Here is a 26322-nt window from a genome sequence, read left to right as displayed (position 1 = left end):
TGCTGTACAAGACATTTCAAATTTTTATTGGGGTCTCCAAATTTTTATTGGGGGTCTGCACACTGCACAGTGGTCTCCAAACTGTGGCCCTCCAGATGTTGCAAAACTACAACTCCCAGCATGCCCAGACAGCCAAAGGCTGACTGGGCATGTCGGGAGTTGTAGTTTTGAAACTAGTATAAGCAGCATTGAAGATCACTTTACAGCGATCTTCACTGCTGCCTCTACTTGCCTGCTGCTGGTCCCCGGTCTCCCACTGCCTGCTGCCAGTTGCAAGGGATCTGCCACAGGTCCCCCCCCTCCCGCTAGCCCCCGCAACTGTCACCGCCATGTGCCCGCACCCCTGCCCTGCAATTCGCTGGTCAGTCCTGACCAGCCAATCACAAGGGAAAGGAGGAGGTGGCACCCCTATCTCCGACAGCTCCGATCATCCCTATTTTCCGGGGGATTGGGTCACCAGAGACCCGATCAGCCCGGAAAAGCCGTAATTCGCTGGTCAGAATTGACCGGCGAATCACGTCGATCGCCGAGAAGGGGGTTTGCCGGGGTTGCCTGCTGAATGATTTCAGCAGGCATCCCGGTCCGGTCCCCACCCGGCGGGACCGGAATTCTCACTGGCGTAAAGTTTTGTTACAGTTGGAGGCACATAGGTTGGGAAACACTGAGTTAGGAAACAGACAATGTTTCCCAACCAGTGTGCCTCCAGTTGTTGCAAAACTGCAACTCCCAGCATGCCCAGGCAGTCAAAAGGCATGTTGGGAGTTGTAGTCATGCAACAACTGGAGGAGAACAGTTTGGAGACCACTGTGAAGTGGTCTCCAAACTGTAGCCCTCCAGATGTTGCAATACTTCAACTCCAAGCATGCCCAGACTGCAATCTGAAGGACCAGATGTTGCCGAACTATAACTCCCAGCATGTTTGGACAGTCCCAGCATGCGTTGAATTGTAGTTTTTCAACATCTGGAGGTCTACAGTTTGGACACCATTGTATAGTGGTCTCCAAAAAGTGCCCTTCCAGATGTTGCAAAACTACAACTCCCAGCATGCCGAGACTGTCCAGGCATGCTGGGAGTTGTAGCACTGAAACATCTGAAGGGCCAGATGTTACAGAACTACCACTCCCAGCATGCCTGGACTGGCTTGGGGCAATCAAATGCCAATCGGACGCGACAGAGCAAGGTAAGGGGGTCTCCACTCGCGTCCTAGCTTATCGGGACATCACAATTTTATCGCAATAGTCCCGATCAGCCCGACTGAGCTGCCGGGAAGCGTTTACTTTCATTTTCAGCGCGGCGATCAACAACGATCGGTGCCACACGCTGTTAGCCCAGGGTCCCAGCTAGGAAAAGCAGCCGGGACCGACCCGGCGTGACCCCGTTTTTAACACCAGGACCGGGCGCAGGGCAGAAAGGTATGCCCTGCGTCCTTAAGAGGTTAAGGGCCAAGGGCGTACCTGTACGCCCGTGGGAATTCCGGTCCCCGCCACTCACCATATAGCAGCAGATACTTTACAACTGTCGGCAGGCAGCGGGAGACCGGGGACCAGCGGCAAGCAAGAAGAGGCAGCAGTGAAGATTGCTGTAAAGTGATCTTCACTGCTGCTTCTAGGAGTTTCAAAACTATAACTCCCAGCATGCCCAGACAGCCTTTGGCTGTCTGGGCATGCTGGGAGTTGCAGTTTTGCTACATCTGGAGGGCCACAGTTTAGAGTCCACTGTGCAGTGGTCTCCAAACAATGCCCTTCCAGATGTTGCAAAACTACAACTCCCAGCATGCCAAGACTGTCCAGGCATGCTGAGAGTTGTAGCTCTGCAACATCTGAAGGGCCAGATGTTACAGAAATACTACTCCCAGCATGCCTGGACTGCCTGGACTTGCTGAGCGTTGTAGTTTTGGAACATCTGGAATGACACAGTTTGGAGACCACTGCACAGTGGACTCCAAACTGTGGCCCTCTAGATGTTGCACAACTGCAACTTCCAGCATGCCCAGACAGCCAAAGGCTGTCTGGGCATGCTGGGACTTGTAGTTTTGAAATTCCTAGAAGCAGCAGTGAAGATCACTTTACAGCTATCTTCACTGCTGCCTCTTCTTGCTTGCCGCTGGTCCCCGGTCTCCCGCTGCCTGCCGCCAGTTGTAAGGTATCTGCTGCTATATGGTGAGCGGTGGGGACTGGAATTCCCACGGCATACAGGTACGCCCTTGACCCTTAACCTCTTAAGGACGCAGGGCGTACCTTTCTGCCCTGCGCCCGGTCCTGGTGTTAAAAACGGGGTCACACCGGGTCGGTCCCGGCTGCTTTTCCTAGCTGGGACCCTGGGCTAACAATGCGCGGCACCGATCGTTGTGTTGCACGCTATTAACCCTTCAGACGCAGCGATGTGCTGAAAATTAAGGTAAACGCTTCCCGGCAGCTCAGTTGGGCTGATCGGAACTATCGCAATAAAATTGTGATGTCCCGATCAGCTAGGACGCGAGCGGAGACCCCCTTACCTTGCTCTGTCACGTCCGATCGGCGTTTGATTGCTCCAAGCCTGAGCTACAGGCTTGAGCAATCGAGCCCCTATCTTGCTGATCCATGCAAAGCTATGGCTTTGCAGGGATCAGGGTAAAAGATCAGTGTGTGCAGCTTTATAGGTCCCTATGGGAGCTATAACACTGCAAAAAAAAGTGAAAAAAAAAAGTTAACAAAGGTAAATTAACCCCTTCCCTAATAAAAGTTTGAATCACCCCCTTTTCCCATGAAAAAAAAACTGTGTTAATAAAAATAAACATATGTGGTATCACCGCGTGCATAAATGTCTGAACTATAAAAATATATCGTTAATAAAACCGCACGGTCAATGGCATACGCGCAAAATTCCAAAGTCCAAAATAGAGTATTTTTGGTCGCTTTTTATTTCATAAAAAAATTAATAAAAAGCGATCAAAAAGTCCGATCAATGCAAAAATGTTACTGATAAGAACTTCAGAACACAGCGCAAAAAATGAGCCCTCATACCGGCCCGTACACGGAAAAATAAAAAGTTATAGGGGTCAGAAAATGACAATTTTAAACATATACATTTTTCTGCATGTACTTATGATTTTTTTCAGAAGTACGACAAAATCAAACCTATATAATTAGGGTATCATTTTAACCGTACGGACCTACAGAATAAATATAAAGTGTCATTTTTACCCAAAAAATGCACTGCGTAGAAACGGAAGCCCCCCAAAGTTACAAAATGACATTTTTTCTTCAATTTTGTCGCACAATGAATTTTTTTTCCGTTTCGCCGTGGATTTTTTGGTAAAATGACTAATGTCCCTGCAAAGTAGAATTGGTGGTGCAAAAAATAAGCCATCATATGGAATTTTATGTACAAAATTGAAAGCGTTATGATTTTTAGAAGGTGTTGAGGAAAAAATGAAAATGCGAAAACGGAAAAACACTTAAGGGGTTAAGTACCAGGGGTCTTTTCAGGGTTAAAGAAACTGAGCTGCATACCACACACAACCTAATGGTAATAATGCCGTTTTTAGGAGAAATAATCTCAGATTTTCTAATACTAGATAACCCCTTTAACAGAAATCACTACAGTAGAGCATCACTTTATTTATTTATTTTTTTATAACTGTGTAACCCCTAGACAACATCGGGTGTAGCTGTGCGACTATGTTGCTCCCCTTTATTAACCCTTTAGATGCTGTGATCAATGCTGATCACATCATCTATAGTATTAAATAATTCATGCCGGTTAACTCAGGGTGCTCAATAGATCCTGTTTACGTGATTGCGGAGTTCTGATTGACTTAAATGGTGGCAGAGGGTCCCTTTACCTGCCTCTAGCCACTGGATTGCCGATCCAATAATGCAGCCTAGTAAGCCAGGCTGATTCAGTGGAGTGCCGATCACCCTGTATAATGCTATGCAATAGGCATAATATTATACAGCCTGGCTTCAAAAGTGGTGACTTCAGAAGTGTAAAATAAAAAGTAAATATTGTTTTTTAAATTATATAAAAGCCCATCCTCTACTAAACATTAAATCACCCTTCTATTCCCATTTTACAAAAAAAATTAAATAAATAAATAATAACAAACATATCTGGTATTGCCGAATGTGGCACTACTCAAATGTAATTTTTTCTAAACCTGCATGGTATATGACTTAAATATAAAAGAAAAAAAAGAAAAAGAAAAAAGTTTGGCTTTTTTTAACAGTAGTACTAATAATATAAAAACTATATAAGGCCCCTTTCACACTACAGGTATCATCCTGCTTTTTTTTACGCCAGAAATGATAAAAACCTGACCAACTCTTCATTTTACTGAGAAAGAAAACTCAAAAAAGGGAAAAGGGGCGTGTCCCCGACATTTTCACAAAAACCCAACATATTTACTAAGGTTTCCACAGAAAGTGTGGTGGATTTCAGCTGAGGAAAACCCTTCAGATCAGAGCATGTATAAAAAAAAGCAAGTAGGGAAATGTGCAAAATGTAGAGAAAAGTGCAAAATGTAGGGAAACCAACATAAAAAAAGTTGGAATTTAAAAAGGGAATTAAAACCCACAAAGGAAACTACACAATGCTCTTAGTAAATCAATGTGCAATTTTTACCATAAAGGGCATTGCAGAAAAAAATCGAAATTGGCCTGGTCCTCAAGGCAAAATGGGCAAGGGGCTAAATCAAGTTACTGTTTGTGATCTTTGTTCCAGTCCACGCTGGTTTGATACGTTCTACTACACTTCAGCCCCAAGAGGGCGAATTTATCTTTGTTGTACAAGAGTCTCACTGCCTTACATCTTTGCCTGATCTTTATTCATAGTCTAACTCAGTGCTGCCTATCTGCCAGGAGAAATTCCCTGGATGCGCCTTTCCGAGTCTCGTGCCACAGATTGCCATCAAAGAGTGAGTAAAGTGGAGTACTATCTTGCACCACAGTAAGCCATCCCATAATGATCCTTGTTCAGTAGTTTTAGTAATTTGGACTGAGAACAGGATAAACCCTTACATCTGCTCATCTATAGTTAAAAAAAAAAAGCATTAAAGGTGTATTCCAGGATTTTCCAGGGGGGTGTCTGCTCCAGTAAGGAGGGAGGGAGGAGTACAGGGCAGGCCAGACAGGTACTAGTGGTGGGGGACTCAATTATTAGGGGGACAGACAGGGCAATCTGTCACAAAGACCGGGATCGCCGAACAGTGTGTTGTCTGCCTGGCGCACGAGTTCGGCACATCGCGGATCGGGTTGACAGGTTGCTGGGCGGGGCTGGAGAGGACCCAGCAGTCATGGTACATATTGGCACCAATGACAAAGTAAGAGGTAGGTGGAGTGTCCTTAAAAATGATTTCAGGGACTTAGGCCGCAAGCTTAAGGCAAGGACCTCCAAGGTAGTATTTTCTGAAATACTACCAGTACCACGAGCCACACCAGAGAGGCAGCGGGAGATCAGGGAGGTAAACAAGTGGCTCAGAAGCTGGTGTAGGAAGGAAGGGTTTGGGTTCATGGAGAACTGGGCTGACTTCGCTGTCGGTTACCGGCTCTACCGTAGGGACGGGCTGCACCTCAATGGGGAGGGTGCAGCTTTGCTTGGGGAGAAGATGGCTAGAAGGGTGGAGGAGTGTTTAAACTAGGGACTTGGGGGGAGGGAACCTACAGCAAAGAGGGGGAAGATAGTGTAGATAGAGAGGTGGGAATTATAAATGTACCTGGGGGTGGACCGGAGGGAGGGGTTAGAATAGTTAATAGGAATAGGCTTCATAGGAAAATAAAACTTACACCCTTGAATCCCATTAACCCCAATAACATAAAGGATGGAAATGTAAAGTGTATGTTCACAAATGCCAGAAGCCTAGCAAATAAAATGGGGGAGCTTGAGGCCTTGATACTGGAGGAACATATTGATATAGTTGGGGTCACTGAGACATGGCTGGACTCCTCGCATGACTGGGCTGTCAATCTGCAGGGGTTTACATTGTTTCGCAAGGATAGAATGAACAGAAAAGGTGGTGGAGTCTGTCTGTATGTAAGAAGTGGTATGAAAGTCAGTGTGAACGATGCCATAGTGTGTGATGATTTTGAGGAGGTGGAATCACTGTGGGTAGAATTACAAAAGGAGGGAAATACTGAAAAAATAATATTTGGGGTAATCTACAGACCCCCTAATATCACTGAAGAGATAGATGTTCGGCTTCATAAACAAATAGAGAGGGCCACCCGGGCAGGTACAGTGGTAATAATGGGAGATTTTAACTATCCAGATATAGATTGGGGTCCGGGGTTGGCTAAAACTACAAAGGGGCGACAATTCCTAAATTTATTGCAGGATAATTTTATGGGCCAGTTTGTGGAGGACCCAACAAGAAGTGATGCCTTGTTGGATCTGATCATTTCCAACAACGCAGAGCTGATTGGTAATGTAACTGTGCGGGAAAACCTTGGTAATAGCGACCACAATATAGTTACTTTTGACTTAAAATGTAGAAAACAAAGACAGGCGGGGAAGGCAAAAACATATAACTTTAAAAAGGCAAACTTCCCTGGGCTGAGGGCTGCACTACAGGACATAGACTGGGGGGAAGTGTTCTCAAATACTGATACAGAAGGTAAATGGGACATCTTTAAATCAACTCTAAATAACTATACAGCTAAATATATACCAAAGGGGAACAAATATAAACGATTAAAATTAAATCCTACATGGCTGACACATGATGTTAAAAGAGCAATAAACAACAAAAAAATTGCCTTCAAAAAATACAAATCTGATGGGTCAGCGATAACATTTAAACAGTACAAAGAGCTTAATAAAATCTGTAAAAATGTAATAAAAACAGCAAAAATTCAAAATGAGAGACAGGTGGCCAAAGAAAGCAAAACTAATCCTAAATATTTTTTTAGATATATAAATGCAAAAAAAAAAAGGACAGAGCATGTAGGACCCCTTAATAATAATAATGATAATGGGGAGGTTGTCACAGGCGATCAAGAGAAGGCGGAGCTACTGAATGGGTTCTTTAGTTCTGTATATACTAGGGAAAAAGGAGCTGACATTGGCCAGGTCAGTGCTGGTAACACATCATGTAATGTACTGAACTGGCTTAATGTAGAGATGGTACAAGGTAAGTTAAGTGATATAAATGTAAGCAAATCCCCAGGGCCGGATGGACTACACCCAAGAGTTCTTAGAGAGGTAAGTTCAGTAATATCTGTACCCCTGTTCATGATATTTAGAGATTCTATGGTGTCTGGTATTGTGCCAAGGGACTGGCGCAAGGCGAATGTGGTGCCAATCTTCAAGAAGGGCTCTAGGTCTTCCCCAGGAAACTATAGACCGGTAAGTTTAACGTGCATTGTGGGTAAATTGTTTGAAGGACTTATAAGGGATTACATACAGGAATACATAGGGGATAATTGTATTATAAGTGATAGCCAGCATGGGTTTACTAAGGATAGAAGTTGTCAAACCAATCTAATTTGCTTTTATGAAGAGGTGAGTAGAAGCCTTGACAGAGGAATGGCTGTGGATATAGTGTTTCTGGATTTTGCCAAAGCATTTGATACTGTCCCTCATAGACGTCTGACAGGTAAGTTAAGGTCCTTGGGCTTGGAAACTTTAGTTTGTAACTGGATTGAACACTGGCTCATGGATCGTACCCAGAGAGTGGTGGTCAATGATTCGTACTCTGATTGGTCCCCGGTAATTAGTGGTGTACCCCAAGGTTCAGTACTGGGCCCGCTGTTGTTTAATTTATTTATCAATGATATAGAGGATGGTATTAACAGCTCTGTTTCTATCTTTGCAGATGACACCAAGCTTTGTAGCACGGTACAGTCTATAGAGGATGTGCATAAGTTACAGGATGACTTGGATAGACTAAGTGTCTGGGCATCCACTTGGCAAATGAGGTTCAATGTGGATAAATGTAAAGTTATGCATCTGGGTACTAATAACCTGCATGCATCGTATGTCTTAGGGGGGATTAAACTGGCAGAGTCACTGGTAGAGAAGGATCTGGGTGTACTTGTAGATCACAGACTACAGAATAGCATGCAATGTCAGGCTGCTGCTTCCAAAGCCGGCAGGATATTGTCATGTATAAAAAGAGGCATGGACTCAAGGGACAGGGACATAATACTCCCCCTTTATAAAGCATTGGTACGGCCTCACCTGGAATATGCTGTTCAGTTTTGGGCACCTGTCCATAAAAGGGACACTGCGGAGTTGGAAAGGGTGCAGAGACGCGCGACTAAACTAATATGGGGCATGGAACATCTTAGCTATGAGGAGCGATTAAAGGAGTTACAATTGTTTAGTCTTGAGAAGAGACGTTTAAGGGGGGATATGATAAACGTATATAAGTATATTAATGGCCCATACAAAAAATATGGAGAAAAACTGTTCCAGGTTAAACCCCCCCAAAGGACGAGGGGACACTCCCTCCGTCTGGAGAAGAAAAAGTTTAGTCTCAAGGGGCGACACGCCTTCTTTACCGTGAGGACTGTGATTTTATGGAACGGTCTACCTCAGGAACTGGTCACAGTAGGAACAATTAACAGCTTTAAAACAGGATTAGATACATTTATGGAACAAAATAACATTAATGCTTATGAAGAAATATAAAATCCCATCCCTTCCCCAATATCGCGCCACACCCCTACCCCTTAATTCCCTGGTTGAACTTGATGGACATATGTCTTTTTTCGACCGTACTAACTATGTAACTATGTAACTATGTAACAGGAAATAACATTTTAAAAAAAAGTTTTGAACCCTATAATTGGGTGTGTACTTTAACCCTTTCAGGACCAAGCTTTTTTCCACTTTTGTTTTTTCCTCCTTACCTTTTTAAAATCATAACCCTTTCAATTTTGTCCCTGCAGACCCATATGATGGCTTATTTTATGCGCTACCAATTGTACTTTGTAATTACATCAGTCATTTTACAAAAAAAAATCTACGACAAAACAAAAAAAAATATTTGTGGGACAAAATTGAAAAAAACATTTTTTCTATTTTGTAAATTTTGGGGGCTTCCGTTTCTATGTAGTGCATTTTTTGGTACAAATGACACCTTATCATTATTCTGTAGGTCCATACAATTAAAATGATACCCTAATTATATAGGTTTGATTTTGTTGTACTTCTGGGAAAAATCATAATACGTTTAAAAATGTCATCTCCTGACCCCTATAACTTTTTTATTTTTCTGCATACAGAGATGTATAAGGACTAATTTTTTGCACTGTGATCTGAAGTTTTTATAGGTACCATTTTTGTTTTGATGGGACTTTTTGATCGCCTTTTATTAATTTTTTATGGTATAAAAAGTGACAAAAATACGCAAATTTGGACTTTGGAATTTTTTTGTCGTGTACGCCATTGACCATGCGGTTTAATTAATAATATATTTTTAAAGTTTGGACATTTACGCACGTGGCGATACCACATATGTTTATATTTATTTTTATTTACATAGTTTTTTTTCATTCACAGTGTTTTTGATGTCTAGTCTGTAGATGTTTCTTGTGTACTTTTACACTGTGCCCTTGGTTTAATAAATTGTCACACAATTGATACTTAGATAAATTAGGGGCCTCTTCACAACTGCGCAAAAACAAAACTTTGAAGTAAATTTAAAAAATTGACAGCAGACTCAATATGTAAGTTTGCTTTGAAATGGAGTTAATATGAATAACATTTTGCACCACAATCAAATTGTTACATTTTCAAAAAATTTTTTTTTTTTTTGCTGCTAAGTCTGATGAAAGATGTAAAACACCCCCTGGAAGCTGCAGAAAAAGTCATTGTGCGAAACAGATGACGGGGCTGGAGTACTTTGGCCTGTTTGGATACATTTGACTAATATTACATGTTGCACTTGTTTGCGTTGCCATTAATATATGTCACTGGTTTATGCAACAATCAAAAGATTTCCCAGCTCACCTGTGCCTGTGCACGGACCCAAAGAAAGCCTCCACAATAGTAAAGAAAAAGTTTAAAGTCCAGCACCAAATATATATAAAAACTTCTAGCTTTATTTGAAGAAAAATCATGATAAAATCATTGAGTCAATAGTGAAGCAAAATAAAGGAACAATGGAAACAATCTTTTCTCATAAGGATGGTCAACACGTTTCAAGCTGCACATGATCATGATTAAGAGCTAGTGCAGCTTGAAACACGTTGATTGTCCTTCTGCAAAAGATTATTTTTCCATTATTTTTTTTAATTTTGCTTCACTGTTGACTGAATGACTTTATCGTTAATTTGACCAGAGGAAGAACTCTGTAAGAGAGTTCAAAAGGGGTCTGGATGGATTTTTGGAGAATAATAACATTACAGGTTATGTATACTAGATTTATAGGGACAGAACGTTGATCCAGGGATTTATTCTGATGCCATATTTGGAGTCGGGAAGGAATTTTTACCTCTAGTATGAGGGTTTTTTGCCTTCCTCTGGATCAACTCAGTAGGGACTCATTAGGGTTATAGGTTGAACTTGATGGACTCTGATCTTTTTTCAACCTTATTAACTATGTTACTATTTAAAGCAGTAATGTTTTTATTCATATCTGGTGCTGGACTTCAAACTTTTTACTTGTCATTGGTTTATGCCCAGGTTTTGGAGAAAGGGGTTTGTCTACATCATACAACATTTACAAAAGCTTTCTCTTTGTAATATACCATGTGGCAATCCTGCATTAACTCTGTTACTTTGTAAAGTGTATCTTGCAGTTGTTTATCCATGCAGCCAATATCACCCGACTTGTCCCTCTGTTTACACTCTCATTAAAAAAATTATAAATAAATATATATATATTTTTTATAGCCAAATTCAATATAGTTATTTAAACATCAACAAAATTATGCCAAAATTCAAAAAGGTGCAGAACCTTACAGGGGTTATACAGAAATAGGAAAACAGAGCTAATTTCTCTACAGGTTGGGTGTTCCATTGAAGTGAATGGAGCCAAGTTGTAATACTACACCCAAACTGGAGCTGTTTTTGAAATAAATTAGCTCTGTTTTTCTATTACTGGATAACCCCTTTAATACATTCTGCCCTTTGTGTCTGACCCTTCTCTCTCTCCTTCCCATTCACTTTTATTTGTGTCTGGTCACACAGTGTACACAAGAGGCTGAAAGATACAAACAAAAAATACATACAAAAGAAAAAAAAATGATGGCAAAAGATTTAACACAAACTTAAAAAAAAAAAAAAATAATAATCATATTTTTCGCCGTATAAGACGCACTTTTTCTTCCCCAAAACGGAGGGGGGGTTGAAGTTGGTGCAATGTTCGTAAGCAATGTTCGTAACGGAACGGTGCACAGCACCACTCACCCTCCTCGGCAGATCTCGGTGGGTGATTGGTGCTGTGCACTGTTACGAACATTGCTTCTATTCCGAAACTGCAATAAGGTTACAAGTTCTATTACTGGATTTACTGATACAACTGCGCTGTGGTTAACCAGGATCGCAACACAGTCACAAGCGGCACGATTTATGTGATTTATCCGTTGTTACTGGAGAGTTTATTGTTACGGATAATTTGGTTGCTTTTGGAACACTCTCTTCCGCAATATTGTTGGTTGTGACGAACTGTGAACCATATATATTTACACCAACAGAATATAGATTCTCACTATAGTGGATATATATTATTATTGTTATTTTATTTGAGTAGTGCTACATCTATTTATTTATTTATTTATTTGACCTAATATCACATATACCTTTCGCCTCTGCAAGGGCCCTGTAGGGCGATCGGTCATATTACATTTTATTTCATTATTATAATAAATATACTTTTACTGGATCCTAAACCTCTTTTTCCTTTCTTTTTCAATTTATATCCTTAGTGCTCTTGAGGACTGGTGTTTGTATATATATATCATATATACATCCCTCTTTTCTGTATATTTCTTAGGCCTATCGGGTGAAGGCATCACCTTTAACCTCAAGCACCCTCCCCCCCCCCCCCCCTCTTCTTCCCCATATCCTAAGTGAGCTACACATTTTTTGATAATTTACATATGTGTTTAACTTTCTGGCACCAGTTGATTTAAAAAAAAAAAAAAAAGGTTTCTACCGGAGTACCCCTTTAACCTGTTGGGGACGAAGGGCGTATCCATACGCCCGTGGGAATTTCAGTCCCCGCCGCGCATCAGGCGGGGACCGGACCGGGGTGACTGCTGATATCTATCAGCAGGCACCCCGTGCAAATGCCCAGGGGGGTCATTAGACCCCCCCATGTCGGCGATCGTTGATAGTATAAGACAACTACGATAGTTAAGACAACTACGATCCCCCTGAAGCGATAGGAGTGAGGTGGCAGGGGTTCCACCCCTCCTATCCCTGCTATTGGTGGTCTAGACGCGACCACCAATAGCAGATCGGGGGTGGAAGGGTTTACTTTCGTTTTCCCCGTCCTGCCCACCCACAATAGGTGGGCCAGAATGGGAAAAACTAAGAGGACCGGGCGCCGACGTCCACTTACCCCTCCGGAGGCTGCGGGTGACGGAGATCGGCGTGGGCGGCGTGCGGCAGAAGAAGAGGGCTCCCTGGATCCTACGGAAGCCGGTAAGTTGCCTAGCAACATCTGGAGGGCTACAGTCTGAGACTGTAGCCCTCCAGATGTTGCAAAACTACAACTCCCAGCATGCCCAGACAGCTGTTTGCTGTTTGAGCATGCTGGAATATGTAGTTTTGCAACAGCTGGAGGGCTGAAGTTTGAGACCACTATATAGTGGTCTCTAAACTGTATCCCTCCAGATCTTGCAAAACTACATCTCCTAGCATGCTCAAACAGCTCTTTGCTGTCAGGGCATGCTGGGATTTGTAGTTTTGCAACATCTGGAGGGTCACAGTTTGGAAATCACTGTGCAGTGGTCTATAAACTGTAGCCCTCCAGATGTTGCAAAACAGCTGTCTTACCATGCTAGGAGTTGTAGTTGCGTAACCTCCAGCTGTTGCATGACTACATCTACCAGCATGCTCTTCGGCGATTAGTATATGCTGGGAGTTGTAGTTTTGCAACAGCTGGAGGAACCCTGATTGAAAACCACAGGTCTTTTGAATGGATGCAGCTCATTTATGTTTCAATGGGTAGGGTGGCTGATGTGTGGGAGGGAGGAAAATGGAATTATGGGATTTGTAGTAAAAAATATAAACTGAAACAGGAAATACCAGTTGACAAAAAGCTAGCCACAGTGTTATGGTAATCTCACAACATAGCCATTTAGCCCCAAGACAAGCGCAGATCCTTCCTAAGCATGTCCATTACTGTCTGCCAGGTACGTACTAAAATCACCTTATGGTGGATAACCCCTTTAAATAAAGGGGAAGTGATCAAATCTGGTTTCACAACAGGAAATAACATTTAAAAAAAAAGTTTTGAACTCTATAATTGGGTGTGTGCTTTAACCCTTTCAGGACCGAGCTTTTTTCCACTTTTGTTTTTTCCTCCTTACCTTTTAAAAATCATATCCCTTTCAATTTTGTCCCTGCAGACCCATATGATGGCTTATTTTATGCACTACCAATTGTACTTTGTAATTACATCAGTCATTTTACAAAAAAAAAAAATCTACGACAAAACAAAAAAAAATATTTGTGGGACAAAATTGAAAAAAACATTTTTTCTATTTTGTAAATTTTGGGGGCTTCCGTTTCTATGTAGTGCATTTTTTGGTACAAATGACACCTTATCATTATTCTGTAGGTCCATGCAATTAAAATGATACCCTAATTATATAGGTTTGATTTTGTTGTACTTCTGGGAAAAATCATAACTACATGCACGGAAATTAATACGTTTAAAAATCTTCTGACCCCTATAACTTTTTTATTTTTCTGCATACAGAGATGTATAAGGACTAATTTTTTGCACTGTGATCTGAAGTTTTTATAGGTACCATTTTTGTTTTGATGGGACTTTTTGATCGCCTTTTATTAATTTTTTATGGTATAAAAAGTGACAAAAATACGCTAATTTGGACTTTGGAATTTTTTTGTCGTGTACGCCATTGACCATGCGGTTTAATTAATAATATATTTTTAAAGTTTGGACATTTACGCACGTGGCAATACCACATATGTTTATTTTTTTTTTTTGCTGCTAAGTCTGATGAAAGATGTAAAACACCCCCTGGAAGCTGCAGAAAAAGTCATTGTGCGAAACAGATGACGGGGCTGGAGTACTTTGGCCTGTTTGGACACATTTGACTAATATTACATGTTGCACTTGTTTGCGTTGCCATTAATATATGTCACTGGTTTATGCAACAATCAAAAGATTTCCCAGCTCACCTGTGCCTGTGCACGGACCCAAAGAAAGCCTCCACAATAGTAAAGAAAAAGTTTAAAGTCCAGCACCAGATATATATAAAAACTTCTAGCTTTATTTGAAGAAAAATCATGATAAAATCATTGAGTCAATAGTGAAGCAAAATAAAGGAACAATGGAAACAATCTTTTCTCATAAGGATGGTCAACACGTTTCAAGCTGCACATGATCATGATTAAGAGCTAGTGCAGCTTGAAACACGTTGATTGTCCTTCTGCAAAAGATTATTTTTCCATTATTTTTTTTATTTTGCTTCACTGTTGACTGAATGACTTTATCGTTAATTTGACCAGAGGAAGAACTCTGTAAGAGAGTTCAAAAGGGGTCTGGATGGATTTTTGGAGAATAATAACATTGCTTGTTATGTATACTAGATTTATAGGGACAGAACGTTGATCCAGGGATTTATTCTGATGCCATATTTGGAGTCAGGAAGGAATTTTTACCTCTAGTATGAGTTTTTTTTTGCCTTCCTCTGGATCAACTCAGTAGGGACTCATTAGGGTTATAGGTTGAACTTGATGGACTCTGATCTTTTTTCAACCTTATCAACTATGTTACTATTTAAAGCAGTAATGTTTTTATTTATATCTGGTGCTGGACTTCAAACTTTTTACTTGTCATTGGTTTATGCCCAGGTTTTGGAGAAAGGGGTTTGTCTACATCATACAACATTTACAAAAGCTTTCTCTTTGTAATATACCATGTGGCAATCCTGCATTAACTCTGTTACTTTGTAAAGTGTATCTTGCAGTTGTTTATCCATGCAGCCAATATCACCCGACTTGTCCCTCTGTTTACACTCTCATTAATAAAATTATAAATAAATATATATATTTTTTTATAGCCAAATTCAATATAGTTATTCAAACATCAACAAAATTATGCCAAAATTCAAAAAGGTGTAGAACCTTACAGGGGTTATCCAGAAATAGGAAAACAGAGCTAATTTCTCTACAGGTTGGGTGTTCCATTGAAGTGAATGGAGCCAAGTTGTAATACTACACCCAAACTGGAGCTGTTTTTAACCCTTTTAATACATTCTGCCCTTTGTGTCTGACCCTTCTCTCTCTCCTTCCCATTCACTTTTATTTGTGTCTGGTCCCTCAGTGTACACAAGAGGCTAAAAGATACAAAAAAAAAAAAAATACATACAAAAGAAGAAAAAATGATGCCAAAAAATTTAATACAAACAAAAAAAAATTATAATTACCGTATTTTTCGCCGTATAAGACGCACTTTTTCTTCCCCAAAACGGAGGGGAAAAAGTTGGTGCGTCTTATACAGCGAATATATGCCCGAGGCTGCTGCGGGCGAGAGTGGGAAATCAGCGGTAAGTACAGAGGCTGCGGCGGTGCGGTACAGCGCTGACTACCCGCTCCACGCCCGCAGCAGCCTTATGACCGCCGGTGAATTTTTCCCCTCACACCGGCTATGTTTATTGCCCTACGCCTGGAACATACAGTTCCGGGTGCCGGGCAGGTGAATTACTAATAACTGTATATTAAAAACCAGGGTGCCTCCAGCTGTTGTGAAACTACAACTCCCAGCATGCCCAGACCAGCAAATGCTGTCCGGGCATGCTGGTAGTTGTAGTTTCACAACAGCTGGAGGCCCCCTGGTTTTTAGTATACATGAATTAGTTTTTACCTGCTCTGGCCCGCCTGCAGCTGCACACAGGAGCCGGCCCGGGCAGATAATCATAGGTTTTCCTATGCCGGACATCCCTGTGTCCCGAAAAATATTTTCGGGACATAAGGATGTCCGCGGGTCACTAACCATTCCCCGGCCGATGCGCGTCCTCCTCCGGTCCTCCTGCGATCCTCCGCCTCTCTATGGTTGTACGCACAGGACCTCAGTAACGTCCCGTGTGTACAACCATAGAGGTGCAGGAGGACCGGAGGAAGACGCGCGCCGGCGGTGCGTAATCTTCAGTGTTCCGGTCACCGCTCCTCCGGTCCCGGCACCTACTGCTATGGTCCATAGGCCATAGCAGTAGATTGTGACACCGGGCCAGAGGAGCGGTGACCGGAACACTGTGGGGGCAGCACACAGACATACAGCCTCCAGCCATACACTGTACTGTATATGGCTGGAAGCTGTATGTCTGGGGGGGGGGGGGGGGAGCTGCCTACCATTGTGGGGGAACTATACTGCCAACTATTGTGGAGGGGGGGAGCTGCCTACCATTGTGGGGGAACTATACTGCCAACTTTTGTGGGGGAACTATACTGCCAACCGTTGTGGGGGGGGGGGGGGGGGGGGGAGAGCTGCCTACCATTGTGGTGGAACTATACTGCCAACTATTGTGGGGGAACTATACTGATATAAAATATTTTACTACAGTATTTGGTTCAGAATCTTTTTTTTTCTCTAGATTTTCCTCCTTTAAAATTGGGTGCATCTTATATGCCGGAGAAAAATACGGTACACATGTATTCTGATGAAATCAGCATTAAAATGTGTATACTTTCCAGGCATTTTTTTCTTGTTTGTCCCTTTTTAATCTGCAGTTTTCGGTAACGTTGAAAGTATACGGCTCTGTACAGTACACATAGAATACACATCAATGAAGTGGCATGTTACCTTTTATTTTTACATGTATTTCATATCAGGAATAAAAAAATACATACTATGTTATTGCTACATAATAGGCAATTATTGGATTTTTCCTTGCAAAAACCCTGATAATTATATGTGTTTTTATTATTGTACACATGGTGGCGACTACTTAGCAGCAGTGTTTTTTTATGTAATTAATTATTTACACTGGCTACAAAAATAGTTTTTGCTGCTTCTTCCAGGGTTGTTTTGCAATATTTCCTGTTTATTTTTTTTAAATCAACTGGTGCCAGAAAGTTAAACAGATTTGTAAATTACTTCTATTAAAAAAATCTTAATCCTTCCAGTACTTATTAGCTGCTGAATACTACAGAGAAAATTGTTTTCTTTTTGGAACACAGAGCTCTCTGCTGACATCATGACCACAGTGCTCTCTGCTGAAATCTCTGTCCATTTTAAGAACTGTCCAGAGTAGGAGAAAATCCCCATAGCAAACATATGCTGCTCTGGACAGTTCTTAAAATGGACAAAGATGTCAGCAGAGAGCACCGTGGTCATGATGTCAGCAGAGAGCACTGTGTTCCAAACTGAAAGATTTTCCTCTCTAGTATTCAGCAGCTAATAAGTACTGGAAGGATTAAGATTTTTTTTATAGAAGTAATTTACAAATGTGTTTAACTTTCTGGCACCAGTTGATTTAAAAAAAAAAAAAGTTTTCTACCGGAGTACCCCTTTAACCTGTTGGGGACGAAGGGCGTATGCATACGCCCTTGCGTCCTGGTACTTAAGGATGAAGGGCGTATCCATACGCCCGTGGGAATTTTGGTCACCGCCGCGTGCCGGGCGGGGACCGGACCGGGGTGACTGCTGATATCTATCAGCAGGTACCCCGTGCAAATGCTCAAGGTGGTCATTAGACCTCCCCATGTTGGCGATCGGCGCAAATCGCAAGTGAATTCACACTTGCGATTTGCGCCGATTCCGGGTCATTACGGGTCTATGGTGACACGGTGACCCGGAATAGAAGGGGGATCGTGGTTGTCTAAGACAACTACGATCCCCCTGAAGTGATAGGAGTGAGGTGGCAGGGGTGCCACCCCTCCTAGCCCTGCTATTGGTGGTCTAGACGCGACCACCAATAGCAGATCGGGGACGGAGGGGTTTACTTTCGCTTTCCCCGTCCTGCCCACCCACAATAGGCGGGCCAGAACGGGGAAAATGAAGAGGACCGAGCGCCGATGTCCACTTACCCCTCCGGAGGCTGCAGGCGACGGGGATCGGCGGGTGGCGACGGAGATCGGCGCGGGCGGCGTGCGGCAGAAGAAAACGGCTCCCTGGATCCTACGGAAGCCGGTAAGTTGCCTAGCAACATCTGGAGGGCTACAGTCTGAGACTGTAGCCCTCCAGATGTTGCAAAACTACAACTCCCAGCATGCCCAGACAGCTGTTTGCTGTTTGGGCATGCTGGAATATGTAGTTTTGCAACAGCTGGAGGGCTGCAATTTGAGACCACTATATAGTGGTCTCTAAACTGTATCCCTCCAGATCTTGCAAAACTACATCTCCTAGCATGCTCACACAGCTCTTTGCTGTCAGGGCATGCTGGGATTTGTAGTTTTGCAAGATCTGGAGGGTCACAGTTTGGAAATCACTGTGCAGTGGTCTATAAACTGTAGCCCTCCAAATGTTGCAAAACTGAAAATCCCAGCATGCTCAAACAGCTGTCTCACCATGCTGGGAGTTGTAGTTGCGTAACCTCCAGCTGTTGCATAACTACATCTCCCAGCATGCCCTTCGGCGATTAGTACATGCTAGGAGTTGTAGTTTTGCAACAGCTGGAGGCACACTGGTTGGAAAATTCAGAGTTAGGTAACAGAACCTAACTGAAGGTTTTCCAACCAGTGTGCCTTCAGCTGTTGCAAAAGTACAACTCCCTGCATGCACGGTATGTAAGTACATGCTGGGAGTTGTAGTTTTGCAACAGCTGGAGGCACACTGGTTGGAAAATACTGTTAGGTAACAGAACCTAACTGAAATTTTTCCAACCAGTGTGCCTTCAGCTGTTGCAAAAGTACAACTCCCAGCATGCACGGTATGTAAGTACATGCTGGGAGTTGTAGTTTTGCAACAGCTGGAGGCACACTGGTTGGAAAATACTGTTAGGTAACAGAACCTAACTGAAGGTTTTCCAACAAGTGTGCATTCAGCTGTTGCAAAAGTACAACTCCCAGCATGCACGGTATGTAAGTACATGCTGGGAGTTGTAGTTTTGCAACAGCTGGAGGCACACTGGTTGGAAAATACTGTTAGGTAACAGAAACTAACTGAAGGTTTTCCAACCAGTGTACCTTCAGCTGTTGCAAAAGTACAACTCCCAGCATGCACAGTATGTAAGTACATGCTGGGAGTTGTGGTTTTGCAACAGCTGGAGACACACTGGTTGGAAAATACTGTTAGGTAACAGAACCTAACTGAAGGTTTTCCAACCAGTGTACCTTCAGCTGTTGCAAAAGTACAACTCCCAGCATGCACGGTATGTAAGTACATGCTGGCAGTTGTGGTTTTGCAACAGCTGGAGGCACACTGGTTGGAAAATACTGTTAGGTAACAGAACCTAACTGACGGTTTTCCAACCAGTGTGCCTCCAGCTGTTGCAAAAGTAAAACTCCCAGCATGCACTGTCAGTGCATGCTGGGAGTTGTGGTTTTGAAACAGCTGGAGGTTTGTCCCCCCATGTGAACGTACAGGGTACATTCACATGGGCAGGTTTACAGTCAGTTTCCTGCTTCAAGTTTGGTCTGTGGCAAATTTTTCGCCGCAGCTCAAACTCCTAGCGAGAAACTCACCGTAACCCGCCAGTGTGAATGTACCCTAAAAACACTACACTACACTACACTAACACATAATAAAGAGTAAAACACTACATATGCACCCCTTACACTGCTTCCCCCCCCCCCCCAATAAAAATGAAAAACGTGTTGTACGGCAGTGTTTCCAAAACGGAGCCTCCAGCTATTGCAAAACAACAACTCCCAGCATTTCTGGACAGCCACTGACTGCCCAGGCATGTTAGGAGTTAAGCAACAGCTGGAGGCACCCTGTTTGGGAATCACTGATGTAGAATACCCCTATGTCCACCCCTATGCAATTGCTAATTTAGTCCTCAAATGCGCATGGCGCTCTCTCACTTCAGAGCCCTGTCGTATTTCAAGGAAACAGTTTAGGGCCACATATAGGGTATTTCCGTAATCGGGAGAAATTGCACTACAAATTTTGGGGGGCTTTATCTCCTTTTACTCCTTATGAAAAGGAAAAGTTGGGGGTTACACCAGCCTGTTAGTGTAAAAAAAAAAAAAATTTTTACACTAACATGCTGGTGTTGCCCCATACTTTTTATTTCCACAAGCAGTAAAAGGAAAAAAAGAAAAAAAGCCCCCCAAAATTAGTAACGCAATTTCTCCTGAGTACGAAAATACCCCATATGTGGGCGTAAAACGGTCTGCGGATGCACAACAAGGCTCAGGAGTGCGAGTGCACCATGTACATTTGAGGCCTAAATTGGTGATTTGCACAGGGGTGGCTGATTTTACAGTGGTTCTGACATAAACGCAAAAAACATAAATACCCACATGTGACCCCATTGTGACTCCATTTTGGAAACAACACCCCCCATGGAACGTAACAAGGGGTATAGTGAGCCTGAACACCCCACAGGTGTTTGACGAATTTTCATTAAATTTGGATGGGAAAATGAAAAAAAAAATGTTTTCACCAAAATGCTGGTGTTACCCTAAATTTTTCATTTTCCCAAGGTAAAATAGGAAAAAAGCCCCCCAAAATTTGTAACCCCATTTCTTCTGAGTAAGAACATACTCCATATGTGGATGTAAAGTGCTCGGCGGGCACACTACAATGCTCAAAAGAGAATGAGCGCCATTGGGATTTTGAAGAGAAAATGTGTCCGGAATTGAAGGCCACATGAGTTTACAAAGCCCCCATAGTGCCAGAACAATGGACCCCCTCCCACATGTGACCCCATTTTGGAAACTACCCCCCTCGTGTAATGTAATAAGGGGTACAGTGAGCATTTACACCCCACATGTGTCTGACAGATTTTTGGAACAGTGGTCCGTGAAAATGAAAAATTTTATTTTTCATTTGCTCAGTCCACTGTTCCAAAGATCTGTCAAAAGCCAGTGGGGTGTAAATACTCACTGCACCCCTTATTAAATTCTGTGAGGGGTTTAGTTTCCAAAATGGGGTCACATGTGGGGGGGTCCACTGTTCTGGCACTACAGGGGGCTTTGTAAATGCACATGGCCCCTGACTACCATTCCAAACGAATTCTCTTTCCAAAAGCTCAATGGCGCTCCTCCTCTTCTGAGCATTGTATTTCGCCGGCAGAGCATTTTGTAAAAATTGTAAATTTGGGGAAGAAACTGCACTTTAGTGGAAATTTTTATTTTTTTTCATTTACACATCCGATTTTAACGAAAAGTCGTCAAACACCTGCGTGGTGTTAAGGCTCACTGGGCCCCTTGTTACGTGCCTTGTGGGGTTTTCTGCTGTTCTGGCACCATAGGGGCTTCCTAAATGTGACATGCTTCCCAAAAACCATTTCAGCTAAATTCACTCCAAAATCCCATTGTTTCTCCTTCCCTTCTGAGCCCTCTACTGCGCCCGCCGAACACTTGACATACACATATGAGGTATTTCCTTACTCAAGAGAAATTGGGTTACACATTTTTGGAGGCTTTTTCTCCTATTACCACTTGCAAAAATTCAAAACAGACATATTGTATTAGTGAATCAATATATCATTTATTTGAGAGCAGAGAGCTTCAAAGTTAGAAAAATGCTAAATTTTCAAATTTTTCATCAAATTTTGGAATTTCTCACCAAGAAATGATGCAAGTATCGACAAAAATTTACCACTACCATAAAGTAGAATATGTCACGAAAAAACTATCTCAGAATCAAATTTATAAGTAAAAGCATCCCAGAGGTATTAATGCTTAAAGTGACAGTGGTCAGATTTGCAAAAAATGCTCCCCTCCTTAGGGTTATAATGGGCTCCGTCCCCAAGGGGTTAAAGAAATAGTTAATTGTGCCTGGGCTGTTCACCTGCTTTCCTTCTGGACTTCTGTATTTTGCATTCATTGTTACACCTGCTGTTCCAAGCAGCAAAGAAACATACATAAGCCTGGAGCTTGTGTGTATATGTGAATATGAAAGAATACTAATGTCATAGTGATTGCAGGATAAGGCTTGGCAGGACACTGAACATTTATATATAATCTTTACTTCCTGTATGTACAATATCAAGGAATTTATGCCGCTTTAAAATAATAATTATTATTAATAATACATCATAATTATAAATAATAATAAATAATAATCATCAATTTTAAAACATTTGCACCTTGCCATTAAACTTACAGATTAGTTCATTGCAGCATTAAAAATTAAGTTATTAATATCACACACTATGAAATATATACATTGTACTGATAGAAGTTATTGGACCATTTTCTGGTCTCTCACTGTCCAGTCTTTAGTCAGCCTTTACTCAGCTTGAAATGGCTGATAACGGGGACTACACCTAACCACACAAATGTATAGAAAATGTACAGAACATAAACTGCAGGTTAAGTGCCTCTTTACGATTTAGTTATGCACTATTAAATGATGTGCAGTGTCCCTCTCTTGTTACTCTTATAGCTATATATATATATATATATATATATATATATATATATATATATATATAAATGTGTATCTGGTCTATGAAATACAACTTTAAATAAAAAAATAAAAAACACCACCCTCGTGTAAGGGGGTTGGTTAGGGGTATATGTATGTGTGTGTGTGTATATATATATATATATATATATATATATATATATATATATATATATGTATAAGAGGTTAAGTTTCTATATAACCACTTAACAAGCTTCTCCATTTGCGAGACCCTTGTGTAGAAAAAAAAGCATGGCTTTGGCAGCCTTAGTCTGTACACGTTCTATGCTAAATAGTTGATATGTGGCTGGTTGCAACTTCTCTCAAAGAAATAAGCTCATCTGTGGGGTTTCAGTAGTAGAGTAAGGGACATACACACACATTTCATACAATGGGTTTCAATCCCTAGTCTCTACAGGTCACAAGTCCTGTCTTTCTAACCACTTCCCAACATTTAACATACATGTCAAAATGTGGGACATGGACTGTAGACCATGTTCAACCATGTCATGCACCAGCTGTTTATTCAAAGTGACACCCTCTAGCTCTGGCCTGGAGTGCAGATAACAGCCATTTAACCCCTTAAATGCTAGGTCCCCTTTGAGCGCTTTCTAACCACCTGGTTGCTATGACATGTTATCCTTATTGTTTACTTTATAGTTGTTGTTACTACTTTTTATGAAAAACTTTTTTCTATTAAAAATCTGCTTTGCATTGCTATATTCCGGGACCTATCGACCTATCGTTTTTTTTTTTATGTGATGGATATTTGTGAGGGCTGTGATGGACCTTTGTAGATTTTAATAGTACCATTTAAAAACAGACTTGACTTTTTGATCACTTTTAATTTAACATTTTTTGGGAGGCGAGGGGACTTAAAACCTGAATTTAAATATTTTCAATAATAAAAAATTGGAATATTATTTTCTTATTTTTAATATTTAGGATATACAAGAAGTATAAAGTTGACAGTCTTAGTGGTTTTCAACAGCCCCTTCACTGTATATTAACTGCTCATGACAACTGCTCTGGTGTCAGGGGGAAGGGATGATCAGATGACAATGACCAGACTCTGTTAATGGCCCAGATGCCGCAGATTCTACCAGCTGTATAATACAGCCAACTCCAGTAAGGCTGGGATCACACTGTGCTTTTGTTTCCATTTCATGATTTCTGTTGCAGTACCTTTTATATTTTGCAGTATAGAAAAATGTATGCTATCGTATATGGCAAAAAAAAATGTATACGTTGCACTCAGTTTTTTATAATGTAAGTCAAAGGGAAACAGTTTCTAATTTCTGCAATACAGAAGAGCTTGCTCATAGCATCCATTAATGTATACTTTATGGCCCAGATTTATTAAACTGTGTGAGAGAGAGAATAGAGTGATTTTCCCCAGCAACCAATCACAGCTGAGCTTTCACTTTACCAGAGCTCATTAGCTGAGCTGTGATTGGTTGCTGTGGAAAAATCCCTCTATACTTTCTCTCACACAGTTTGTGTGAAAATATGTAAATATGGGCCATAGTATATTTGACCCCCGTTAGGACTCCTTCACTATTTTTTGTAGTGTCTTCCACTAATGTATGTAAAAGCATGTACTTACATACATTTTTAGTTGCATTTTTTTTTGTGCAGGCATTTTTTCCTGATGTTTTTATTAAGAAGGAATGGAAGATGGAAATATCACTTGAAAAACTCAGAACAGCTATGTTTTGATATAATACCACTGACCCCAAAAGGATAAAAAGTGACCAAAATGTGACCAAAACAGCTCAAAATAAAAAAATTCAAAAACAATAGCAAAATTGCTGTTTCTTTTTCCATTCACCCCTGACAGATTTAAAGGGGTACTCCGGCGCTAAGACATTTTATCCTCTATCCAAAGGATAGGGGATAAGATGTCTGATCGCAGGGGTCCCGCCGCTGGGGACCCCTGTGATCTTGCATGCAGCACCCTGTTATAATCAGTCCCCAGAACATGTTCGCTCCGGGTCTGATTACTGGCGATCACGGGGGTCGGAGCATTGTGACTGCTGTCACGCCCCTCCCATAGGCTTGCATTGAGGGGGCGGAGCGTGATGTCACACGGGAGCGGGGCTGTGACGTCACAATGCTCCGGCCCCCGTGATCGCCAGTAATCAGACCAGGAGCGAACATGTTCCGGGGACTGATTATAACGGGGTGCTGCGTGCAAGATCATAGAGGTCTCAGACCAGGAGCGAACATGTTCCGGGGACTGATTATAACGGGGTGCTGCGTGCAAGATCATAGAGGTCCCCAGCGGCGGGAACCCCCGCGTTATTTGTTAACTTATACACTGTATAACCCACATTAGGGGCATTAAAATTTACAACTCAAGCTCTGAAGCTCAAACAGCCAAGCCCTCCAGGGTTTGCATAAACAGGATAACATGGCTTTTGGAAGGGAACAATGAAAAAACAGGAACACAATTGTTGTGTCCTGAATAGTAAAATAGCAAAATCACCTGTACTTCATCTCTGTATAGTATATGCTATTGGCTTGCCTTCTTTTTGTATATATGTAAATTATTAACATATACGGTATGATGGCTGGCCTTCTGTTTATGTATGAAGGAGGCCTGTACAGTACATCCTGTGCATCAGATCACCAAATCCTCTAACACTTTCTTACACTGCCAACACAGATATCACAAGCTGACAACTTCATGCCGTGTTAGGTCTGTGATTTATTTCCATGGAGAAACAGAACCTGTAAATTCACTTGGGATAAGCATGTGAGGAATGTTGCATGATCCTTAATGAAAGCTCAGGGATGCTATATGCCCTGGAGAAGGTAACCGCATCTTAGTTGGTAAAGCGACACTGCCTTGATCACCAATTGAGCAGAGACAAATAAATCATAACACACTGTATAAATAACATTCATATAATCCAATCTTCTGTTTCTACTTCCTTCTATAGTTAAGAAAGCAAACAATGAATTCAAATTGATAAAACACAATGAACAAATACGGCTTACCTTTCAGGAGCTACACAAGAGCATTGTAGCTGCCTTGTTCCTAGACCATCTATGCACCTGTGGGAAATAGCAGGTAGGAGTCTTGCACTGTGACAGGTGTAAGAAGATTATGTCATAAGAATAAGTGTGACTGTGTGGCTCCCTACTGGCACTAGGTGTCACAGTCCAGCAATTAGAATTCATTCTTTTCCATCAGTGACCTGAGCCAGGGTCAGGTTTCAGCATCTGCAGTCTTCCCTTGTATTTCTAGTTCCAGTATCTTAATTCATCATTCAGTTTAATGTAATTTGTCCTTTAACCACTTAAGGACCAAGAGAGTAAAGGTACGCCCTGATGTCCTGGTACTTAAGGACCAAGAGCGTATCTGTACGCCCGTGGGAATCCCGGTCCTCGCCGCTCACCGGGCAGGGATCGGACCGGGATGCCTGCTGAAATCATTCAGCAGGCACCCCATGCAAACCCCTGGGGGGGTCTTGAGATTTGTGGTGATTCCAGTTCAATCGGGTCTCCGAGACAGCCCCATTCACCCTTACCCAGCAGGAGTGAGGTGGCATGGGTGCCACCTCCTGATCACATGATTAATAGGTCTGAATGACCGACCAATCACTACCCTGCTTGGCGATGAGCTGGGCAGGGATCGGGGCAGTGATCGGGCCTTGCAGGGGTCTCCTACCTTGGCC

At 42.0% G+C, this 26322-nt stretch overlaps 1 protein-coding gene across 13 annotated transcripts in view; it reads right to left on the bottom strand.

The window, feature by feature from the left end:
* Positions 1-26322, bottom strand: part of LOC130293923 (galactoside alpha-(1,2)-fucosyltransferase 2-like) — a 338139-nt gene that overhangs the window by 28026 nt on the left and 283791 nt on the right. The window contains exon 1 of one of the 13 annotated variants that reach the window (XM_056543216.1): positions 12488-12556. The exons of the other annotated variants lie outside the window; for them this stretch is intronic. The gene's annotated coding sequence lies outside the window, so the exon portion shown is untranslated. Of the gene's footprint in view, positions 1-12487; positions 12557-26322 lie in introns of those variants that run through there. 13 annotated transcript variants of the gene reach the window in all.

This window comes from Hyla sarda, chromosome 10, assembly GCF_029499605.1.
Source record: "Hyla sarda isolate aHylSar1 chromosome 10, aHylSar1.hap1, whole genome shotgun sequence".
NCBI classification, from domain to species: Eukaryota; Metazoa; Chordata; class Amphibia; order Anura; family Hylidae; genus Hyla; species Hyla sarda.
Note: the sequence above shows the minus strand (reverse complement) of the source record. Positions and strands in the feature narration are given on the sequence as shown.